This window comes from Dama dama, chromosome 1 (genome assembly GCF_033118175.1).
Source record: "Dama dama isolate Ldn47 chromosome 1, ASM3311817v1, whole genome shotgun sequence".
Taxonomy (NCBI): domain Eukaryota; kingdom Metazoa; phylum Chordata; class Mammalia; order Artiodactyla; family Cervidae; genus Dama; species Dama dama.
In genome coordinates this window covers 56,700,712-56,722,204 of record NC_083681.1, presented here as the reverse complement: position 1 = coordinate 56,722,204, position 21,493 = coordinate 56,700,712, and the positions used below count along the sequence as shown (strand labels likewise).

Genomic DNA, 21,493 nt, shown 5'->3' with positions numbered 1-21,493 from the left:
TCTAGTGCACGTGGGCTTGGTAGTTGCAGCATCCGAGCTCGGGGCACAGGGTCCATAGTTGTGGCACACAGGCGTAGTTGCTCCACAGCATGGGGGATCTTCCTGGATCAGGGATTGAACCCGTGCCTCTTGCACTGGCAGGCGGATTCTTCCACACTGAGTCACCAGCCAAGTCCTCACGTCCCCTATTCCTAATGTGAGTGCCATTGATCCATAGTCTTTACTTCTATGGCCCTTGGTGAATTGCAAAGAATTGTACAAACTGAGAACAGTGTACTTTTTTTAGTGTCTTCATCTTTGCATTGGTTATCAAAAGCCAGGCTCTGTTAAACTATTGAATCCCCAGACAAGTATGTTTTTTGTTGATACATGAGCTTCAAAATCCAACCCTTCTGTTATTCTAGAAGACAATTTCCAGCTCCGGACTGTGTGCTGCTCCAAACAAAAGGAAAAAAAAAAAAAAAAAAAGGCGGAGGTTATCTCCTTCAACTGGCCAGCTGTTGGTATTTATAAAGCTGTTCGTGCTCCTAGAATTGCTCTACCACGGAAATCATATTTGCTTATAAAAGCTATCACCAGCTGACTTTTATATCTGACCAGCTGTCCAGAAGAAAAATGTTAACTAGTTTACAGCTTATATTTTCTCAGAAGTTTTATGGTAAAAACACATTTTTCCAATAAGTACATTCCTCTCTCTCTGGGTTTCAAGCATAACACTTCAGACGTGATCAGTGGCTTGGACCTGGAATCACACTTGGTTGCTCCTGGCCAATGAGGCCAGTTTGCTAAGCAGCAGCAGTCCTTGAAGCTCAGACGGAACAGACACCAACTGCATTCTCAGATGTCCTCATTTTGAGTAAAAGGGCGGAGTCAGTTTTTCTGTGTGTTTCCCGTAGAAGGTGGGTCTGCTGTGCTGAGAAGGGACAGAGAGGCACTTCCCAGGGTTCCAGTGATTAAGATTTCATCCTTCCACTGCAGGGGGCAAGAAGGGTTCGATCCCTTGTCGGGGAACTAAGATTCCACATGCAATGTGGTATGGCCAAAAAACCTAAAACCAAAAACAAACCCCCACCCAAAACAAAACAAAGCAAAAAGTTACAGGGAAAAGGGAAGACAGGCAAAGTGAAGAGAGACTTCTGTCTTTGAGTCATTAAAACTCAGCTAACCAGAATCTTCAATTAATCAGAACTCCTTTCCATTTCAGTAGGCAAAGATAAACCCTAACCAGACACATTTATTGTAAAAGCAATGAAAAGGAAAAAAAGAAAAAACAACTTTGTGACTATGCTGTAGGTTCTGTTTAGAGTACAGGAATTTGAAATCAGACATGGTCTTTATTCATCTTTGTATGCTTCTCACCTAGTACAGTGCCTAAAGTATATGTGTACTTATATTTGTTTTCAAATTAGTTTATTTTCATTAAATAAGCATACATTCATAGTTTTTTTTAAAGAAAAGCTAAAATGCCTTCAAGTCTTATAATGTAAAACAGAAGACACTTAATTTTTCCCCTTATACCCTAGTTCCAGCCTCTAGAAACTTTGAAATATTTGACTATTGTTTGATATTTTCCTTCTTGTTTCTAAATAATACATCAATGCTGACTTCTTGATTTAAACATTTTAAAAATTATTTATTAACCTGCTCTCAACTTTAGAAATTATCTGTTGACCCACTATGGTAGATGAAGATTTAGTAGTGTGTACCCTCCATATTCTTTAATTGTTTCTTCCTACCCTCCCTTTGAGCATAGTTATGTCACAATTTTGATGAGTCCTCATTTACATTACTTTGTCCATGTAAATATTATTTGCTGCTGAACCAAGGTGGCTCAGTTGGAAAAGAACCCGCCGTCAATGCAGGATACCCAGGTTCAATCCCTCGCTTGAGCAGATCCCCTAGAAGAGTAAATGGTAACCCACTCCAGTATTCTTGCCTTTAGATATCAATGGACAGAGGAGCCTGGTGGGCTACAGTCCATGGGGTCACAAACAGTTGGACACTACTGAGCAACTAACACTTTCACATACTTTACCAAGAAGTATGCTATGACTCTATTTTTTTCTTAAATGTTTTGTTTTCTTTTATAAGTTAATTGCCTGATTGTATGTTATTTATTTTCCTTTGTGCAATTATCTGTACATTTTCAGCAATTTCTTCTTAGTGTAACACAATTCCAATATGCCTCTCATCGCTTCTCGGCCTTTTGGCTAAGATCAAGTGTAGTATCCAATATGCCTCTCAATACTATTTTTCACCTCTATTAATATATTGTGACATGTATCAAATAATCTCTAGTTCCATTTTGATATTTTCCCTTGGAGATCTCTTTCCCTTTTGTTGCTCAATTTTGATGGGCTTTTCTATAGAACTGCCAAATAGCTTTCATCCTTTCTGTAGTTAGAAGCCTCTGAGATGGCCTCTGGAGGGCCTGTCTCCTGGTCTTCATGTTCTTATGTAATATTCTCCCCTTGAGTAGGGGTGGAACTTACTTATTCATGTCTAACAAACAGAGTATGACAGATGATAGGATGTCACATTTTGAAAAAAAAAATGGCCATGCCTTCCACGTTGGAAACTCTTTCTTAGGCACAAGGACTCTCTCTCTTCTTCTTGACACCTTGCTTCTATTTCACGGCTACAATATCCTCTCTTTCCCTCCGAGTTTACTCCAGTTGGTCATTCCAGGTATGGCTGAAGAGCAGAAGTTGTAAGTAAACACTAAGCTCAGACCGTGAACACATTATAAAGCTAAGGGGGAGTTCTGCAGACAGTAGGGAGATAAAATAACTTGAGTCATGTGTTGTCCTTAGCAATCTAAGAGTCATGTATACATAACATGTATAATATGTGCAGTTCTTATGTGCTAAGTTTAGCACGTAAGAGCAGACTTAGCACATAAGTGTTCAAAAGATATTGGAAGAAGAGTAGGAGGAGAGGGAGGAAATCTTTTTAACAGTTCTAATGAGATAATCTTGACTTGAACTAAAGAGTGACATTGGATATAATAGTACAAAGTATCAGAGACCTCTTAGAATCGAGGGAAAACCGTGCTGCTTGATTAGTCTGGCTACTGTTCTCTGATTATCTGTTAACAGAGCCTACTTAATTAGATTGTTAGTTTGTTAAAGGCAGAGTGAAAGTGATGTTGCTCAGTTGTGTCCGACTCTTTGTGACCCTATGGACTATAGCTTACCAGGCTTCTCTGTCCATGGGATTTTCCAGGCAAGAATAGTGTATCGGGCTGCCATTTCCTCTCCCAGGGCATCTTCCTCACCCAGGGATGAAACCTGCATCTCTTGCATCTCCTGCATTGACAGGCAGATTCTTTACCACTGTACCACCTGGGAAGCTCTAATACCATGTATGGTACTATATGTAAAAGCAATCCCTCTCACATTCTAAAGTAGGGTTCTGCCTGGGGTCCTGCAAGCAGGTGACCTCCACATTCGGACAGTTGGGGTCTTTATTCCTGCCCCTGTGTTGTTATATCTTGTTTGTTTTATAGCATTCCACCTCCTTCAACTCTAATTGACTGTGAACTCTTCATAGGGCAGGAGACTGATATTCATTTTAATCTTTCTTCCATGAATTCTGTTCCTCAAGTCCTCATTCCTGTCTCTGATAACCAGAAATGTTATTCTTCACATTGCAGGGGCTCTGTAAAGGTTGTTAAAGTAGATATTCTGAACAAGCAAAACATCCCACCAGAGAGGGCCAGAGAAATTGCTACAGGGGTTTGAAGAGGAAATGTCAAAAGCAATGTAACAGAACAAAGTCAAGAGGTGAATAGGGAGAACCCTAGAATGGATGAGCTGGGAACGTGATTGTAAAGTTTGTCTCTTTGGGGATTCTGAGGCCATTACCTAGCCTCTTTGAGCACAGCACCCTGCTCTTTGTAAAATAAGCATAATAATATCTCTCTTTTTCTAGCTCCTCAGACTACAAGAGTCCGGAATAACATATGTAAAAGCAATCTGAACTCCGTGGAAGTCAGGAGTGACAGATCCAATGCATGGTATTATGATTTTCTTCCTAAAATTTGGCATTTAAAACAATGACTTAAATAACATTATTTGAAGTTAAAAGAAGTAATAGATTTCATTTATGATGGTCTTTTAATTGCCATAACCTAAAGACATATAAAACGTTGGTTCAGATGGTTTTTTATTTCAAGTCGTTGCCTTACTTTATTAGTCAGGAGAGGTTAGGCTTATGCTGTGGTAACAAACAAACCTGAAATCTCAGTGGTTAACACCTCAGTTTATTTCTCACTAAGGCAAGATCTGCAGGAATCCAGGCAACTGTCCAAGGCAGCTGCCAGGGCAGGGATGCAGCATTCCATGCTGATTTGGTCTGGGGCTCCCCAATATCAATGTGAGAACTTCTCTGTGATTACTAGGGCAGGGGGAAGGAGACTAGATCATCACGTGGAGATTTTCACTGACTTGGCCTGGAAATGCCACATCCCACTCTCACCCCTATTTTATTACTAAGAACTAGAATGAAACAGAAACGAAAACCACAATCACAGAAAACTAATTAAATTGATCATATGGACCACAGCCTTGTCTAACCCAGTGAAACTATGAGCCATGCCTTGTAGGGCCACTCAAGATGGATGGGTCATGGTGGAGAGTTCTGACAAAACGTGGTCCACCACAGCCTTGTCTAACTTTACGAAACTATGAGCCATGCCATGTAGGACCATCCAAGATGGACATGTCATGGTGGAGAGGTCTGACAGATTGGGGTCCACTGGAGAAGGAAATGGAGGACTACTTCAGTATTCTTGTCTTAAGAACCCCATGAACAGTACGAAAAGGCAAAAAGATACGACACTGAAAGATGAACTCCCTGGTCGGTAGGTGCCCAATATGCTACTGGAGATCAGTGGAGAAATAACTCCAGAAAGAATGAAGGGATGGAGCCAAAGAAATATCAATACCTAGTTGTGGATGTGATTGATAATGGAAGTAAAGTCTGATACTGTAAAGAACAATATTGCAGAGGAACCTGGAATGTTAGGTCCATGAATCAAGGCAAACTGGAAGTGGTCAAACAGGAGATGGCAAGAGTGAACATCGACGTTTTAGGAATCAGTAAACTAAAATGGACTGGAATGGGTGAATTCAATTCAGATTACCATTATATCTACTACTGTGGGCAAGAATCCCTTAGAAGAAATGGAGTAGCCCTCTTAGTCAACAAAAGAGTCCAAAATGCAGTACTTGGATGCAATCTCAAAAATGACAGAATGATCTTTATTCATTTCCAAGGCAAACCATTCAATAATATCACATTAATCCAAGTCTATGCCTCAACCAGTAATGCTGAAGAAGCTGAAGTTGAATGGTTCTATGAAGATATACAAGACCTTCTAGAACTAACACTCAAAAAAGATGTCCTTTTCATTACAGGGGACTGGAATGCAAAAGTAGGAAGTCAAGAAACACCTAGAGTAACAGGCAAATTTGGCCTTGGAGTACAAAATTAAGCAGGTCAAAGGCTAACAGTTTTGCCAAGAGAACTCACTGGTCATGGCAAACACCCCTTTCCGACAACACAAGAGAAGACCCTACACGTGGACATCACCAGATGGTCAATACTGAAATCAGATTGATTATATTCTTTGCAGCCAAAGATGGAGAAGCTATATATAGTCAGCAAAAACAAGACCAGGAGCTGACCGTGGCTCAGATCATGAACTCCTTATTGCCAAATTCACACTTAAATTGAAGAAAGTAGGGAAAACCACTAGACCATTCAGGTATGACCTAAATCAAATCCCTTATGATTATACAGTGGAAGTGACAAATAGATTCAAGGGATTAGATCTGATAGACAGAGAGCCTGATGAACTGTGGATGGAGGTTCAAAACATTGCACAGGAGGCAGGGATCAAGACCATCCCCAAAGAAGAGAAATGCAAAAAGGCAAAATGGTTGTCTGATGAAGGCTTACAAATAGCTGAGGAAAGAAGAGAAGCTAAAGGCAAAGGAGAAAAGGAAAGATATACCCATTTGAATGCAGAGTTCCAAAGAATAGCAAGGAGAGACAAAAAAGCCTTCTTCAGTGATCTGTGCAAAGAAATAGAGGTAAACAATGGAATGGGAAAGACTAGAGATCTCTTCAAGAAAATCTGAGATACCAAGGGAACATTTCATGCAAAGATGGGCACAATAAAGGATGGAAATGGTATGGACTTGACAGAAGCAGACGATATTAAGAAGAGGTGGCAAGAATATATAGAAGAACTGCACAAAAAAGATTTTAATGTCTCAGATAACCATGATGGTGTGATTGCTCACCTAGACCCAGACATCCTGGTATGTGAAGTCAGGTGGGCCTTAGGAAGCATCACTACGAAAGAAGCTAGTGGATGTGATGGAATTCCAGTTGAGCTATTTCAAATCCAAAAAGATGATGCTGTGAAAGTGCTGCACTCAATATGCCGGCAAATTTAGAAACTCAGCAGTGACCACAGGACTGGAAAAGGTCAGTTTTCATTCCAATCCCAAAGAAAGGCAACGGCAAAGAATGTTCAAACTACTGCACAATAGCACTCATATCACACACTTGCAAAGTAATGCTCAAAATTCTCCAAGCCAACCTTCAACAGTACTTGAACGGTGAACTTCCAGATATTCAAGTTGGATTTAGAAAAGGCAGAGGAACCAGAAAACAAATCACCAACATCCCCTGGATCATCAAAAAAACAAGACAGTTCCAGAAAAACATCTATTTCTGCTTTATTGACAATACAAAGTCTTTGACTGTGTGAATCACAACCCACTGTGGACAATTCTTCAAGAGATGGGACTCCCAGACCACCTTACCTTCAGACCACCTTACAGATTTCCTGAGAAATCTGTCTTTATACAGGTCAAGAAGCATCAGTTAGAACTGGACATGGAACAACAGACTGGTTCCAAATAGCAAAAGGAGTACATCAAAGCTGTATATTGTCACCCTACTTATTTAACTTATATGCAGAGTACATCATGAGAAACACTGGACTGGAAGAAGCATAAGCTGGAATCAAGATTGCCAGGAGAAATAACAATAACCTCAGATACGCAAATGACACTACCCTTATGGCTGAAAGTGAAGAAGAACTAAAGGGCTACTTGATGAAAGTGAAAGAGGAGATTGAAAAAATTGGCTTATAACTCAACATTCAGAAAACTAAGAACATGGCATCGAGTCCCATCCCTTCATGGCATATAGATGGGGAAACAATGAAAACAGTGAGAGACTTTATTTTGGGAGGCTCCAAAATCACTGCAGATGGTGACTGCAGCTATGACATTAAAAGACCCTTCCTCCTTGGAAGAAAAGTTATGACCAACCTAGACAGCATATTGAGGAGGAGAGACATTACTTTGCCAACAAAGGTCCATCTAGTCAAAGCTATGGTTTTTCCAGTCGTCGTGCATGGATGTGAGAGTTGGACTATAAAGAAAGCTGAGCCCTGAAGAATGACGCTTTCAAACTGTGGTATTGGAGAAGACTCTTGAGAGTCCCTTGGAGTGTAAGGGGATCAAATCAGTACATCCTAAAGGAAATCAGTCCTGAATATTCATTGGAAGGACTGATGCTGAAGCTGAAACTCCAATACTTTGGCCACCTGATGAGAAGAGCTGACTCATTGGAAAAGAACCGGATGCTGGGAAAGATTGAGGGCAGGAGGAGAAGGAGGCAACAGAGGAGATGGTTGGATGGCATCACTGACTCGATGGACATAAGTTTGAGTAAGGTCCGGGAGTTGGTGATGGACAGGGAGGCCTGGTGTGCTACAGTCCATGGGTTCGCAAAGAGTAGGCCATGACTGAGCAACTGAACTGAACTGAGACACATGTTACCCTCTCTCCATGAAATGCTAGGAAGTACAGTCTCTTCTATACTGAACTCCAGCTCTAATTCCATACATAATAAGATATAACATTGGCAAAGGTGATGAAGGCGATCCAGCACTGACAAGGCACAGACACTAAGAATTTGTGCCCTGGGCCAGTATTGATGAGTCGGGAGTAGAACCCAGGGCCCCTGACTCCCAGTACTGCATTGGGAATGCACTCCTCCTCCTCCAACAGGCTTCCCCAGGTGCTTTTTTTGGGGGATTAGTATGATATCCCTCTCTCATCACAAAAGTAACTCTGTGATTAAACTAATTCACAAAGACAGGACTAAACAATAGGATAGATAAAGCTAAAACGTTTATTTGCAGAAGAAACTCTCAAAGCCTTTAACATAATATAATATATTGTGGGACTTCCCTGGTGGTCCAGTGTTTAAGATTCTGCACTGCCAATACATGAGGCCAGGGTTTAACCCCTGGTCAGGCAACTATATCCCACTTGCACAACGAGAAGATCCAGTATGCTGGTACTATGACCCGGTGTAGCCAAATAAATAAATAGATAAATAAAAATAAATAGTAAAATAATAAATACATTGTGAATCTTACATTAGCTGAGTATTCAGAAATGACTGACCATTTTTGAACAAGGAATCATCCCCTCTCCCCAGTATTTATTTTCTTCAAAGTACCTTGTAAGTGAAGATCACACTTTAGAAAACACTACATTATCATGTAATGTTAATCTTTGGAAATTAGCATCATCCATATAGGTTAATTGATTTTTTTTCTCTCCAGCCCTCCTTAGGCCTCCATTTCTACCATATCTTGATTTCTACTACATCCTAGCCTACTGATATACATTGCTATTCTTGCATTCATATATATCTCCATTTATATAATGAATATTGAGTGAGCATACATTCTATGCTGGGTCTGATATTGATGTTGGATCTTTAAAGGTGAACAAGATGTAATCTCTGTTTTTATATTATTCATGGACTAAAATGAGAGACAGATTCCAATTGAATCATAAAAGAAAATATTCTAAATGCTATCATAGACATAAGAATGATATTCTGTGAGTACAAAAATAGATGTGACCAAATTCTGCTCTTTCTAGTGAACAAAACTAAGAGATTTTCACAGGACTATTAAGTCTCTCCCATCCTTTATTTGAATAAGTGATATCCTGGATTTCAGTGCTGGGCTTTATACTCTAATACAAGTTATCCCGTATCTTGCCCACTCTGGCCTACTGGGATAACTGGACCATATCTTTTGGGAGCTTGAGTTAGTAACACGTGTGGTAGCTTTCCTTTCCTGCTCCTGCCATTGCAGATCTGATAGACGTCCTTGTGCATTTTCATGCAAGTCCCTAATAACAACTTCTCTCAAAGCAGGGCCAATGGCCCATATCAAGAACTTCTCCCAGTATTAGAAAATTTCATGCTACTAGAGAATTTTCTTTCAACCTTAAACCAACTTGAGTCTGAGTGAAAGTTCTAGGGGGAAAAAAAAACAGGACCCATTTAAACTGTTCTAAATGGGCCACAGCTTTCCAAATAATCTTCTTAGAGAAATTTGCATCAAGAAGAGAGAACTTTGAAAGTTGTTACTGATCCTTATTTTCTTCTCTACATCTTCATTTCTAAATGTTAACTGAGGTCCTAGTAGGGTGTCAGATGTGATGATAAGCATCATAGGGACCCTGGACTCAGTCCTCATACAGTGACCTTCTAAATCCAGTACTCTTACCCTTATGTTACACATAAAGAAATTGAGAAAATGAGAATTTACATGTCTTGCCCAGAGACTCACATGCCAGTAGGTCGATGCGTTGATACTAAATTTGAGTTTTTCAAATTCCCAGATCCAAAAAGTTTTTATTTATAGTATACCATGCCTTATGCTGCGGTTTCACAAGTCTCTGAATGCACGTAGGCCAACTGTTTTATTGACACATGAATCCTCTTGCCTTATTACATGCCAGGTCACTTTCAATTATCTCTGGGAGACCACAGGGATATGTTACATATACTCTGCTCCAGTGGTTCCTAAACCTATCATCATGATCTGGGAAGATTTAAAAAATCAGAATTCTAAATGTGTGCCCCATGTTTAGAAAATTTTTATTCTACAGGTCTAGAGTTAAGGACTAAGAAACTATATTTTTAAGAAAGTATCCAAATGATCTAATGACCAGTCAGGTTTTGTAACATTGTTTGTTTATTTTTCTTTTCACATGTCATCATATATTGGGATTGCAGATTGAGACCCAAGTGGAGAAAAAATGATAAGCAAAGCTTCCTGTGATAATAAAGTTTAGAAAATTAAATGAAACTTTTAACCCATTCTCAGTGGTCCCTTTTCCATCTTCTCTCCTGGGAAGTACTGTCCAGGAATCAAAGAACTAGACTTGGGCCCTTTCTCCTTGCTTATCTACTCATGCTCAGTCGTTCAGTCATGTCTGACTCTTTGCAACCCTAGCCCAACAGGCTCCTCTGTCCATGAGATTTTACAGGCAAGAATACTAGAGTGGGTTGCCATTTCCTCCTTATCTACTAAAGAAGACTAAAAAGGATAAATCATGATGACTATACCACCACAGTACTTTTGTATTATGCACACACCACCCCACTTCTCCCAGTCTAGTCTAAGCCACCAACCATCTCACCATGGGGCTTCAGTAATAACCTTCTAACTTGGTCTCTCTGCTTCTACTTTCATCCTTCGTACCAGCCACACTGACCTTCTTGCTCTCTTTTGAACAAGCCAAATTTATTTAGGCCTCATCATTTCTACACTTGAAATCTCTGGGTGAAATAATTTTAGGATAATTCATTTGTGCTTATTTTCTTCATATTTTTGAAACTTCTCCCTCTCCACCTTGCTTCTCTCACTTCAGGTGGATAATCTGTCTTCAAATGCCTTGCTTCAGGTATTTTCAGAGAGTAGAAAAGACAGTTTTAAGGTTATATAGCTTTTCTAATTTTGTAGAAAGCTAAAGTCCATTGAAGAAATTATGCTAGGTATTTTGGAGGCAGAGGAAAAAGCACAGTCATCTCTCATGGGCATCATATCTAAGAAGACATACTGCTCCATGGGAAGTTCAGAAATGTTGGTGAGACTCAAGAGCCAAGAGTGAGACAAGCCTCTGAGTACATGATTGAGAAGTGGTAGCAGAAATGTCATATTTAAAAAAAAAAACCACAAGCTATGTCAATGTCTTTGTATGTTGTGACCATGGTAGTTTGGAGATTAAAATATTTCATCTCTCATTTTGGGGATATTTACCCTATAAATATCCAAGATCCTACATACCTTGGTATGGGGAGTGTTTCCCAAAATGATAGATAAAGTAGTACACAGCCTGTGTAATATAAATGGAGCAAATTGGCAATGGATATCGATAATTGAGGAATAGTTGGATGTAGAATTAATTTAATTTTTAGAACATAAAGTCACTCTTTTTACACACTTTGAGTTTGTCACCAGTGGTATGTGTCATAGGAGCGAGACAGGAATATTGATGAATGGCATCCAACTTAGCAGCCAGAGTCAGGTTGGTTGTTACCAAAGATATTCTGGGGAAATGATCCAGAGAGATTCATATGCAATACTATTCTGTCTGTTAATATGGCTGTTAAACAGTCCATAAGTTTAGGCAAATTGGAGTAAATTCTTGATTATGTACTACTTCTAGCTTTAAATATTGTTGGAAAGGCTTTATCTGTTGTTTTATTTGAGTGATATAACCACAGTCAAATGTAATAAACTGTTCTACTGTAATCAGTGGAAACACATTTCACGTTTTCTCATCTTCAGCAGGAGGTTGTGATCCCCTTGAGTGCAAGTCTCCAGAGTTTTACATTTTAATTTATTTTTGCACTGCAAAGTACAGTGCCTGACACCAGTGGGTGATTGGCAAGACTGCAAAAGGAGAGAAGTAATCAATATTAATAGGGGAGGAGGGGAGAGAGATAGAAGAAAGAGCTGCAGGTGATGTAAGAGGATGATAGTAGAAAAAGAAAGGGAGGGAAAAGTACAGATAGAGGCAAAAAGAAAGAGAAGAGGAAGAAACATGTGCATTTGCCAAGGAGAAGGAAACAGGGAACAGACTAAAGTGGTTAATCCATTTCTTCCCATTTCCCCATCAGATCAGAACATATTGTGGTACCCAGGAACCGTCAACTTACACATAACCTTCAACTTACACCTTTCTTGGATAGAGTGACCGTACTTAGCAGTTTCACAAAACTTGGCGATCCACCAGTTGTTCTTCATTGATAAATTTGGAGCTTTCAGGAGTAAAAAGTCCAAGTGTTTTTCTTCCTTCTCTTCTGACTGTTTTAATATTGGACAAGGTCGTGTTATGTTCAGGAAGATAGAACTTAAGCTTTCATGCTTCTCACAGAGAGCTGAGCTGCAGGTGTTTCAACTGGAAGCATCTTCCATTGATGTTATTACCATCATTGAAGTGGATTAAAAATATGGCAGATTTTCTCCTCCTGTAAATGTGAAAGTAAGCTGTTCTTGTTGCTTTCTAGGAAGAGTGCCTTTATTCTAAACACATCATTGATTTTTATTTCTCCAGCATAAGTCCAACAAATAGTACCTTGTTTACTTTTATCTTTTCATTGTCATCACCCGTGACAGCAAGAAATCTCAAGAAATTGTGCTGCTCAAGCTGCTGCTGGCGTGCTAAGGGACATGACCATTGCCAATCACTGGCAAACTCACTATGGAAACAAGAGGAGAAAAGATAGGTATTTACTGGAAAAATGAAGAATAGCCAGAAACTGCCATTGGCCAGATGTGCTCAGTAGTGTCTTGGAAATGAAATATGTACCACTTATATAGCTCGTGCATGTTAGCGCATTAAGTTTCCTTAGAAATGAACAGCAGTGCTTTTTAGGTTAGGCTCCCTTACAAAAGCTTCTCCTCTGTATAAAGGATTTTTCTGAGTTAACATTGTTCATTTCAGGCCCAAGACTGAAAATTGTTAAATTTTGCTATCCAAAAATTATTCTCTACTCCTTTGCCTTGTGACACAGGGAATACTGAACTTGTAATCATTTTTCTGATAAGTAAGGATCAGTCCTTGGGCCTCCATTTCTGTGTTTGACGGTGATAAAACCTCGTGCTGCACTGCACTTTTCTGTCTTTTTCTTCTATGTTAAACAATAAACAGTCATTTTCAAATGTCTCTCTCTCTGAATCTCTCTCTCCCTCAGACTTTTCTATTCTATTCTATAAACCTTTCAAGGCATATGGTTTTGGTGCTTGAGTTTTGCAATGGCTATTTCATGAGATAAGTGAGGAGCCTATTTTGCTTAAAAGCATATTTGGAGGATTAAATTTGCTAGAAATATGGCCTGAGGAAAATGGAACATTACTTTATCAAAATTCACATATTACTTCTTCACCACTGCAAAAAACTCTCCAAATAGCCATTTCTTGCTTTTAATCACATGGGTTTTTTGTAGTATAAACTACTCATTGAGCTACTTTTGTAACTTTCTGCCAAATTACTGTTTTTTGCTGATACAAACTATTCATCCCAGAAAAAAAACGGTGGTCAGGTCCTGAGTGACTCTGTGTGTGTGTAAGGGGAGTTTGTTTCTCAATCTATTCTACTTTATTTTTTTTTTCTAAAGCAAGCTTTGGACAAATAAATTGAAGTATGGGATATTTTTGACTTCTTTTTTAAGGCCACCATTCAGAAATAACATGCAATAGAACCAGCATTGCTTTTGTGTTAAGTATGGCATAAATGCCTTCTATACACCAATTACAGACATTCTGGCAACCAAGGCTGATGTTTAGCAGGAAGAGACTGAAATTACATCCATTGCAAGCTGAATTTGTCATTCATCATCAGTTATCAGTGACTTTATCCTGAGACTCAGTTGATTCTGTACCACAAACACAAATAATTATAGTTATAGAATTCATAGGATTACCATGTTTGCAGTCTCTTAGCATCAGCTTTTAAATATTAATATGTTGGCTATGTCTAAACAGTAGTTTAAAAAATATCTTCTTGTGTTTCAAGTGTCTCACATGACATTCCCTGCTCAGCTGTGCTGCAGCAGAACAAGATACTCAGCTGCCATGAGTGTTTTCAGTGTAAGGCTGATATACCTTGGCTCCAATTTGACCAAATTCAGCTCCTTCCAGAACACACTATGACAAATTGAAGAGAGTCTATAATCAGTAGAGGATTTTTGTGGCTTGCAAATGCACCCCAAGTTGCCAATAATGAATATTCCATAAGCAAGAAGCCTTTTTTTACTTCCAAATGCTATTAGGGAAGCAAAGATTTCTGTCAAAAATACTTATTTTGCTAAATATTTTTGAACTTAGCAAATGGCTTTAGAGATTCAGCAGAAAGACTCCAAGCATGAGTGCTATTTACATCCAAAGTGGGATTTTCATGTACAAGTTGACTTCAAACGAAACCTCTAAAAACCATATACTCATCTTCCAAAGAGGATGAGAAATTCAATCATATTTTCCAAAGGCTCAATCTCTAGGTCCAATCAATTTTGTTTGTATTACTGGAAGATTTCTATTTATAAAAGATTGGAAGTGTTCCACCAACAGTTAGGAAATAAATTGTTCACTGTTTGGAAGATGATTGACTTTTTCAGGTGGCTCGATGATTTTGTATGCTTTGGGGTTTTGCTGAAAAAAAAAAAAAAATGGAACTGCATTAAGCAATTTGATTCCAAACAGATATGTTTGGAACATTTTAGAGCTGAAGGGGCCTTTGAGAATATCTAGTTAAGAGGCATGCTTTTAAAGATGAGAAAACCAAAGCCCAGACATGAAAAAACGTATCTGTAAAAGATTTATGCTATAAATTAGGTTGATCTAACTCTTCTGAATTTTAGTCCCTGAAGTATTCCATCACACTGATGTATCATCATTTTTTTCCACATTTTTAACCAGTTAGTTATTTAGGACATGCTATATATGAGGCACTATGGAATGTTCTGAAGATACAAAGATGTAGAAAAGAATTTCTGTATTCAGGAAGCTAAATAAAGCAGTAAAGGCAAACGACACCTGCAAAAACAAGAACATACTTTAAACAAAAGTTGTTGCAATCAATGTACTATAAGAATACAGAGTAAACGGTGAATATCTTGATAGGGGAGGAAAGAGGGGCTGATAAAGAGCCAGAAAGAGGGTTCAAAAAAACAAGCCTTGAAGCCTCATTAGGGTGAAGGCGAGAGGAAAGCAGGTGCCAAGAATATGATACATTTGAAGGACACCAAGTAGTTTAGTATACAATGGAATCAAAAGGAGATGAAGCTGATGTGACAGACAGAGGTCAGATCATGAAAGGCTATCTATATTATGTAATGATTTGAACATCACCACTAAATTGGAGGAAGATATGGAAAGTTTAAGCCAGGGCATGATCTGATATTAATATTATTTGCAATTTAGAATTATAGAAATATCAAGGTAGAGATTATATCAGAATAAAAAGACCAGAGGCAAGGAGAACACATTGGAAGCAATAGCAGCAGGGGGTCAAGAAGCAATGATGGTTTGAACATCATGATGATGACGATGAAGAGAAGAGAAGTGGAGGGATGGGTTAGACAAGTCTTCATAACTAATTGGAGGTGTGCAGTCAAGGAAGAAGAACTGAAGATAATTCTCAGATTTCTGTCTCAGGCCCCTGGTGGATTAGTATCTTTTATCATGATGGGAAAGTTCAAAGAGAGAAATTGGTTTGTGATGGGAATTTAGGGCATGCTGAGTTTGAGATGACACAGTGTACCTTGATGGAATCATCCAGTGTATCTATGGTTCTAAAGGTCTGCACTAGAGTCAAAGACTGAGGAGTGAGTAAGTCTCCTAACTGTAATAGCTACACAAGAAGTTCTGCCATAATAGAATTTGACAGAACTAGCAAGTTATGATTTCACCTAAGTTATGAAGAAACTTTTTTTGCACTTCCTTGTTCTTTATTCATTCCTTTTCTTCTTCCATTTATTTTGTCTTTAAACAATTACTTTGACTCTGGAGCTATCAGCTTGAATTTTGAGTAATAGTTCTTACAATGTCCCAACTTTGAAAATTTTTTCAAGTTCTGTATGGTGTGTGAAAGTTAGGTTTCTCTTATGTAAAAAGGCAATGATCTTTCACAGGGTTGATAAACTCTAAAATAAAGAAATGAATGTGAAGGGGTTTTAAATAGGAGACATAAGCCTTGTTAGACTCACAATAGTACAAAATCATCAGAACTAACAGAAACCATTAAGATCATCTTTTCCAACCTTCTTGTTCACAGTAACGGCCCAACTGATATGTCTTCATGGCCTTGGCCAGGGCTGGGATTAGAATCATTGGCCTGACTCCCAATTTAAATCTCCTTTGAGGTTGGTAAGCTTTACAAATGATATCCTTTCATCGCTATCCAGTAGGCAAAGTAACTCAGAATTTGACATTTCATTTCTGGATATCTGATAGAGAGATCTGAAATATGTTATATTGAACTGAAGAATCACTAGGACTAGTAATATGCAAAAAAGATTTATAGCTTGTGAAAGGTAGATACGGAAGCCTTTGTATTATTCTGGTGATAAAAAAGCCATGGCTACAAAGAGATTTCATAACCAGAGGCTACAACAGTGCATGTATGCAGACTTGTGCGTATACGCAAACAAACGCACAGAGTATGTACTGCTGTCTTCACTGTGTTGGCCACTATCCTTGGTAAGGTCTTTAATATCTTCCTTTTGGATTACTGCCATTTCCCATTATTTTTTCTTCCTATTTGTGATTCTCTCCTAGTGTCCAATGTGCTACATTAATTTCAAGACAGTTTTTCTTTTAGTAATTTCAGTTTACCACTCAGTAACTTGCTAGATCTTAGTCAAGTCATTTTAACTCTTGAAACCACAGTTTATTCTTCTTTAAAATGTGACTAATAACACTTAACCTCACAGAGTTGTAAGAAGTGAAGATCAAGTACATGAAAGACCATCACAGGTATAAGTCACTATATAAACATCTAGACATTTTATTCTTAAATATTCTATCATGTCATTTCCATAAAATTAAAATTTTTTTTTCTACAGCATTAAGATTCAAGTCATCCTATTAGTTTTTGAAAGCCAACTTTTCCAATTCCAGAAGAGCTTCCTGATGCTCTGTTCATGATCCTTTCTGATTCAATGCAGCTGCTCATTATGCTCTGGTAGTTGACCCTATGAAGGCTGTGCCCCTATTGCTATGATAACTTATATTTTAAAAAATATTCTCCTTTTATCTTTAACTACCTGCCCCTTCCATTGTGTCCACTGATAGTGCAATTCCTCAAATGTCGCTATTAACTCTCTAAACTTTTTCCACTTCTACCCTTTCCATAGCGTTTGACATGGTTACTCACTTGTTCCTTCCTGAGGGACCTTTCTTATTTGAAATCTAGGACACTGCTGTCTCTTGGTTCTTATGATTCAGTCACTGCTGCTTCTTAATCTCTGTTGTGAGGTCCTGCTAATCTTCTTGTGTAAACAATGGAGCATCTCAGAGCTCAACATCTTCCTTATCTCATGCCCTCCTGAGGTGAACTCATTCTGTTCCATAACATTAATTATCTTTTATAATTAACTTATAAGGGCTTCCCTGGTGGCTCACTGGTAAAGAATTCCCCTTGCAATGCGGGATAGCTGGGTTTGATCCCTGGGTTGTGAAGACACTTATAAATCCTATATTTACCTTCAGCCCCAACTTGTCCTTTAAATTCAAGACTCACCTATTCACTTTCCTTCTGAACATCCACATTTAGATGTCTGACAGTGATCTCAAACTTAACATGTCTAAAACCTAAATTTTAATTCTTTTATTTTGACCCTGGCACACAACATGTGGGATATTACTTTCTCAAGCAAGGATTGAACCCATGCCCCCTGCACTGGCAGCACAGAGTGCCAATGACTGGACCACCAGGGGAGTCCCCTTAACTTTTAATTTTTGTTTCCTCCAAACCTGTTCCTTTTTCAGACATCCTCATCTCAATAATTGAAACGCCATCCCTTCACTTCATCTAGTCAAAATTGCTTGAAACCATCTTAGACTTCTCTCATCTTTTATATACCATATGAAGTCTGTATTAGTTTCACGAGGCTGCTGTTAAAAAATTACCTCAAACTTAGTATCTGAAGACAACAGAAATTTATTCTTTCATAGTCCTGGAGACCAGATGTCCAAAACTGTTTCAGTTCAGTTCAGTCACTCAGTCATGTCCAACTCTTTGTGACCCCATGGACTGGACTGGAGCACTCCAGGCTTCCTGCCTATCACCAACTCCCAGAGCTTACTCAAACTCCAGTCCATCGAGTTGGTGATGGCATCCAACCATTTCATCCTCTATTGTTCTCTTCTCCTCCCACCCTCAATCTTTCCCAGCATCAGGGTCTTTTCCAATGAGTCAGTTCTTCATATCAGGTGGCCAAAGTATTGGAGTTTCAGCTTCGGCATCAGTCCTTCCAATGAATATTCAGGAATGATTTCCTTTAAGATTGACTGGTTTGATCTCCTTGCACTCCAAGGGACTCTCAAGAGTCTGCTCCAACACCATAGTTCAAAAACATCAATTCTTCAGGGCTCAGCTTTCTTTATAGTCCATCCAACTCTCACATCCATGCATGACTACTGGAAAAACCATAGCTTTGACTAGATGGACATGTGTTGGCAAAGTAATGTCTCTGCTTTTCAGTATGCTGTCTAGGTTGGTGGTCATAGGTTTTCTTCCAAGGTGCAAGTGTCTTTTAATTTCATGGCTGCAGTCACCATATGCAGTGATTTTGGAGTTCAAGAAAATAAAGTCTCTCACTGTTTCCATTGTTTTCCCATTGATTTACCATGAAGTGATGGGACAAGATGCCATGATCTTACTTTTCTGAATGTTGAGTTTTAAGCCAGCTTTTTCACTCTCCTTTTTCACTTTCAGCAAGAGGCTCTTTAGTTCTTCTTCACTTTCTTCCATAAGGGTGGTGTCATCTGCATATCTGAGGTTACTGATATTTCTCCCGGCAATCTTGATTCCAGCTTGTGCTTCTTCCAGCCCAGTATTACTCATGATGTACTCTGCATATAACTTAAATAAGCAGAGTGACAATATACAGCCTTGATATACTCCTTTTCCTATTTGGATCCAGACTGTTAGTCCATGTCCAGTTCTAACTATTGCTTCCTGACCTGCATATAGGTTTCTCAAGGGGTGGATCAGGCGGTCTGGTATTCCCATCTCTTTTAGAACTTTCCAGAGGTTATTGTGATCCACATAGTCAAAGGCTTTGGCATAGTCAATAAAACAGAAATAGATGTTTTTCTGGAACTCTCTTGCTTTTTCAATGATCCAGCAGATTTTGGCAATTTGATCTCTGGTCCCTCTGCCTTTTCTAAAACAAGCTGGAACATCTGGAAGTTCACAGTTCACATATTGCTGAAGCCTGGCTTGGAGAATTTTGAGCATTACTTTACTACTGTGTGAGATGAGTGCAGTCATGTAGTAGTTTGAGCATTCTTTGGGATTGCCTTTCTTAGGGATTGGAATGAAAACTGACCTTTTCTAGTTCTGTGGCCACTGCTAAGTTTTCTAAATTTGCTGGCATATTGAGTGCAGCACTCTCACAGCATCATCTTTCAGGATGTGAAATAGTTCAACTGGAATTCCATCACCTCCACTAGCTTTGTTTGTAGTGATGCTTTCTAAGGCCCACCTGACTTCACATTAAAGGATGTCTGGCTCTAGGTGAGTGATCACACCATCGTGATTATCTGGGTCATGAAGACCTTTTTTGTACAGTTCTTCTGTGTATTCTTGCCACCTCTTCTTCTGCTTCTGTTAGGTTCACACCATTTCTGTCCTTAATGGAACCCATCTTTGCATGAAATGTTCCCTTGGTATCTCTAATTTTCTTGAAGAGATCTCTAGTCTTTCCCATTCTGTTGTTTTCCTCTGTTTCTTTGCATTGATCGCTGAGGAAGGCTTTCTTATCTCTCCTGGCTATTCTTTGGAACTCTGCATTCAAATGGGAATATCTTTCCTTTTCTCGTTTGCTTTTCACTTCTCTTCTTTTCACAGCTATTTGTAAGGCCTCCTCAGACAGCTATTTTGCTTTTTTGCATTTCTTTTCCATGGGAATGGTCTTGATCCCTGTCTCCTGTACAATGTCATGAACCTCCACCCATAGTTCATCAGGCACTCTGTCTATCAGATCTAGTCCCTTAAATCTATTTCTCACTTCCACTGTATAGTCATAAGGGATTTGGTTTAGGTCATACTTGAATGGTCTAGTGGTTTTCCCTACTTTCTTCAATTTAAGTCTGAATTTGGCAATAAGGAGTTCAGGATCTGAGCCACAGTCAGCTCCCAGTCTTGTTTTTGTTGACTGTATAGAGCTTCTCCATCTTTGGCTGCAAAGAATGTAATCAATCTGATTTCAGTGTGGATCATCTGGTGATATCCATGTGTAGAGTCTTCTCCTGTTTTGTTGGAAGAGGGTGTGTGCTATGACCAGCGTGTTCTCTCGGCAAAACTCTATTAGCCTTTGCCCTGCTTCATCCGTACTCCAAGGTCAAATTTGCCTGTTACTCTAGGTGTTTCTTGACTTCCTACTTTTACATTGCAGTCCCCTATAATGGAAAGGACATCTTTTTTGGGTGTTAGTTCTAAAAGGTCTTGTACGTCTTTATAGAACCATTCAACTTCAGCTTCTTCAGCGTTACTGGTTGGGGCATAGGCTTGGATTACCGTGATACTGAATGGTTTGCCATGGAAACGAAGAGAGATCATTCTGTTATTTTTGAGATTGCATCCAAGTACTGCATTTCAGACTCTTGTGTTGACCGTGTTGGCTACTCCATTTCTTCTAAGGGATTCTTGCCCACTGTAGTAGATATAATGGTCATCTGAGTTAAATTCACCCATTTTAGCCCATTTTAGTTCACTGATTCCTAGAATGTGGACATTCACTCTTGCCGTCTCCTGTTTGACCACTTCCAATTTGCCTTGATTCATGGACCTAACTTTCCATGTTCCTATGCAATATTGCTCTTTACAGCATCGGATCTTGCTTCTATCACCAGTCACATCCACAACTGGGTATTGTTTTTGTTTTGGCTCCATCCCTTCATTCTTTCTGGAGCTATTTCTCCACTGATCTCCAGTAGCATATTGGGCACCTACCGACCTGGGGAGTTCCTCTTTCAGTATCCTATCATTTTGCCTTTTAACTGAGCCCAAGTCAAGAATTCGGCAATTCTAGGCTAGATCAAATTTGTTCCTTGCCTCTTCCAGTGTCTGGTAGCTCCTGGCGCCCCCTGACTTGTGGCCACAGCCCTCAGAGTCCCAGAGTCTCTGCCTCATGGTTACATCGCTACCTCTTCTTTTTTATGCTTATGGAAACTCCCTCAACCTCTTATCACATTTATGATTGCACTTCAGGCCCACCTGGGTAATTCAGGATTATCACCTTATCTCAAAGTCTTTAACTTAATTATACCTGTGTTACTTGCTCATTCCGACTCTTGGTGACCCCAAGGACTGTAACCCGCCAGGCTCCTCTGTCCATAGAATTCTCCAGGCAAGAATACTGGAGT

At 39.2% G+C, this 21,493-nt stretch overlaps 1 pseudogene; it reads left to right on the top strand.

Moving 5' to 3' along the window:
• Nucleotides 1-2,190: 2,190 nt before the first annotated feature.
• LOC133065009 (U2 spliceosomal RNA) lies at nt 2,191-2,331 on the top strand (annotated as a pseudogene).
• Nucleotides 2,332-21,493: the final 19,162 nt, after the last annotated feature.